The 3,918-nt window shown below is 41.0% G+C and overlaps 1 pseudogene across 1 annotated transcript; it reads left to right on the top strand.

Moving 5' to 3' along the window:
- The first annotated feature begins 884 nt into the window (after nucleotides 1-884).
- LOC306651121 (DDB1- and CUL4-associated factor 8-like) lies at nucleotides 885-2,646 on the top strand (annotated as a pseudogene). Its single transcript has one exon. The product of its transcript is annotated as a DDB1- and CUL4-associated factor 8-like (transcript).
- Nucleotides 2,647-3,918: the final 1,272 nt, after the last annotated feature.

Below are 3,918 nucleotides of genomic sequence, written 5' to 3'. Positions count from 1 at the left end.
CTAGGCATCCTGTATTTTATTTAGTAACCCTATGTATACCAATTCTGGCAGTTAAGGCTTCGACATTTCCCTCAAGTTATTTGAATTATTTAATTGTTTAAGATATTTCTTCCCCCCTCTTTGGTACTGGCAATTGAATCTAGTTCAACCACTGAGCTACAATGTGCACTACCGCCTGACTCTTAAAATATTTCTTTTTTTCCGGGAAGGGGTACCGGGGATTGAACTCAGGAGCACTCAAAAACTGAGCCACATTCCCAGTCCTATTTTTGTATTTTATTTAGACACAGTGTCTCACTGAGTTTCTTTGCCCCTCCCTATTGCTGAGGCTGGCTTTGAACTCACGATCCTCCTGCCTCAGCCTCCGACGTCCTGGGGATTACAGGCATGCTACACAGCACCCAGTTTAAAATATTTCTTGTATGTAAGGAAGTCACTAGGTGCTGGGCATTTAGCTAACCCTTCACAACCCTTGCCTTTATCTTCATTCCATACAACACATGATCTTCAAGCCAAGCAATGAAAGGCACATGAAAATGTTTTTGCTTAAGGATGAACACTTTTGCTGATAGTTCTGCAGGTGCATAGAGTATAACAGGTTGCAGGGTATGACCTTGTGGGCCTAGGGGGAAAAAAGTCGTCTCAAATACTGTGAGAGGTGAGATGGAAGGAAGCTTTCTGAACTTCAGCGGCCACCATCCATTCAACTGCCTCAGCCAGATATTTCCAGTTCTCCTTTGATTTACTGGTTGTAATATAGTTACCGCTAGCCTATTCTTTTGCCCTTTGGTCATCCCCGTTTTGGGTGGGCCTGCTTCCTTCCCTGATATCCTGGAAGTCAGCTTTTCCCCATTCCAGACCAGTTAATGGAAACATCCTTCAAAATGTCTGGTCACAAGAGTGGCACAACTGCCTCAGAAGACTTAGAATATGGAAGCCTGCTTGGCATCTCAGAGGAGACGTCTGGCATGGAGGCAGGGAGAAATACACACTCAGACTTTGAAAGAGAGGCTTCAAAACTGACTACGAAATTGACTGGAGATGGTGCCCCCATCCATGTCAGCACAGAAAGTGAAAGAGCAGACCCAGAAAGTTCAAGTAACACCAATGATTTTCACACCAGGAAGGACTTTGACCATTTCGTCAGCAGCGAGGAAAGCCGGTTCCACCACCACTTAGAGGAAGAAGGAGAGACAGAGAAGGAAGATGAACAACAGTTTCAGGTATGTGTACAGTACAGTGAAAACAACAGTGAGGACGAGGATCAGGCCCTAGAGGAGTGGGTGAATTCAGAGACATCTGCCCTCCCATGACCTCGCTGGCAAGCCCTTCCTGCACTTCGGGAGCAGCAGTTGGGTTCAAGTTCTCCTTTTATACATGAAGCATGTGGGTCAGAAATCTTTGTGCAGCGTTTCAGCTTACAGCATTGTCTTGAAGGCCATTTAGGTTGTGTGAACACTGTACATTTTAATCAGCGTGGCACCTTGTTGGCCAGTGGTAGTGATGACTTGAGGGTGATAGTGTGGGACTGGATAGGGAAGCGGCTAGTACTGGACTTTGAGAGTGGCCACAAAAATAATGTCTTCCAGGCTAAGTTTCTTCCTAATTGTGGTGATTCCATCCTGGCCATGTGTTCCCGTGATGTCCAGGTACAGGTAGCTGAACTATCTGCTCCAGTATGTGGGAAGAATACTAAGTGTGTGGCCAAGCATAAGGGAGCTTCTCACAAGTTGGCTCTGGAGCCAGACTCCCCAAGTCTGGCTCTGGAGCCAGACTCCACCTAACTTCAGGTGAAGGTGCTCTTGTTTATACCATTGATCTCAGACAAGGGCAGCCAGCTTCAAAAATGGTGGTAACAAAAGAGAAGGAGAAGAAAGTGGGACTATATACAATCCATGTAAATCCCAGCAATACCTATCAGTTTGCAGTGGGTGGACGAGATCAGTTTGTGAGGATTTATGACCAGAGGAAAATTGATGAGAATGAGAACAATGTCATACTCAAGAATTTCTGTCCTCATCACCTGATCAACTGTGATACCAAAATAAATATCACCAGTCTTGTGTACAGTCATGATGGCACAGAGCTCCTAGTGAGCTACAGTGGTGAAGATATTTACCTCTTCAACTCCTCTGATAGAGATGGAGCTCAATATGTTAAGAGATATAAGGGCCACAGAAATGATGCCACAGTGAAAGGTGTGAATTTCTATGGCCCCAGAAGTGAGTTTGTGATGAGTGGTAGTGATGTGGGCATATCTTTCTCTGGGAGAAAGCATCTTGCCAGATCATTCAGTTCATGGTGGGAGACGAGGGCAGTACAGTCAACTGTCTTGAAGCCCATCCTCACCTACCTGTAATGGCAACTAGTGGCCTGGACCTTGATGCTAAAATCTGGGCGCCCACAGCCACAGCTTTCACTGAGCTTACCGGGTTAAAGGATGTGCTTAAGCAGAACAAGCAGAAAAGAGATAACTTGCACCACCATGACCTGTTTGATAGTCACATGCTTTGGTTCCTCACGAGTCACCTGACACAGAGAAATTATTACCAGCACTGGGGAAGTCCTGGCTTTCAAGGCATAGATGCATACTTCCTTGAGTCTACCAGCACCTCAGATGCTTCTGAGGAAGAAAGCCAAGATTGAGTACAGTGCTGTCCGTCCTGAGGAATTCATTCTCCTTCAAGCTAGGTGCCGCCTCAATAGACTGGACTTCAGATTTCAGCTTAAATATAGATTTGCCTTTTGTCTTCTGTTTGCTATAAGATATACTAAAAACATTTTTATTATTTCCTTTCCCTCAACCTTCCTCTCCCATTCCTCGTTTTTTTTTTACTCCTCTCTTTACCCATGATCCTTATGTGAATGTATAAGTAAGTTAGTTATGCCTCTTTGTTTCATTTTAGTTAACCTCTAAAATTTCCTAATTCTGGTATCTATCTTCTTGTTTCTGACACTCTAGAAGTTGTCAATTTAATTTAATTCTGAATATCAAGTTCTTCATTTGACCTGAAAATTTCAGAAATATGTTTGTGCTTGAGAAGTAAAGTACAATAAACCATGTTTTTGTTTCCTGAATGCTGACTCTTGACCATACATATACTAAACACAATTGTATATGTGTGTGTGTGTGTGTGTGTGTGTGTGTGTGTGTGTTCAGAAAAGGAAAAGAGGAGAAAAGGTGGGTAATTCACCCCCCTTAGAATAAATAACTTGGTGTTATCCACATTTTCTGAATCCACGTTAGTAATATTGAATAATTTGATAAATATGGTAAAACTAAATTACATTTAAACATATGATTTTTTTTTATACTGCTCTTTCAATTTTCTTGAAGATTTGTTTTGTTTTGTATTTTTGTTGAGAAATCTCACAGGATCACCTTCCAGTAAAAACTCCTGGGACAACCATTTTCTATAACATGCTGGCTAGGAATATAAGAATTCCTCATAGTTGATGTATCATTTCAATTAACTTATGAAAACCATTATTGCCATAAAATATTTTTTGTACTTATAAACATTTGATGTTACCATTAGAAAAATCCTATTAGACATTTGTGTATTACTTAACATTTTTGCACCTGTTTTTAAGAGGTTAAAGTGGTTTAAAATGTATTTAAGTCATATTTAATGTAAATTTTGAATGACCAATTACTGTTCAATAAAAATATAAATTTTGATTTTTTTGTGTGTGTGTAAGTAAATGCAGATCATCTTTCCCCAAATACTTGCAAATTAAATAGCATCTACTTGTTTTCAGACTTTTTTTTAGGAAAAAATGATGTAATGAAGTGTCCCACAGCCTGACAATGACTTTCCTCTGATAAATTGGTATTATCACTCCTCTTTTGGGACCAAGTAGATCAATTTGCATAATGAGATTAGGCCTTGGAATGGAGGATATCTTGACCAAAGT

This window comes from Sciurus vulgaris, assembly GCF_902686455.1.
Source record: "Sciurus vulgaris genome assembly, chromosome: X".
NCBI classification, from domain to species: domain Eukaryota; kingdom Metazoa; phylum Chordata; class Mammalia; order Rodentia; family Sciuridae; genus Sciurus; species Sciurus vulgaris.
This window is presented reverse-complemented; position numbering and strand designations above follow the sequence as displayed.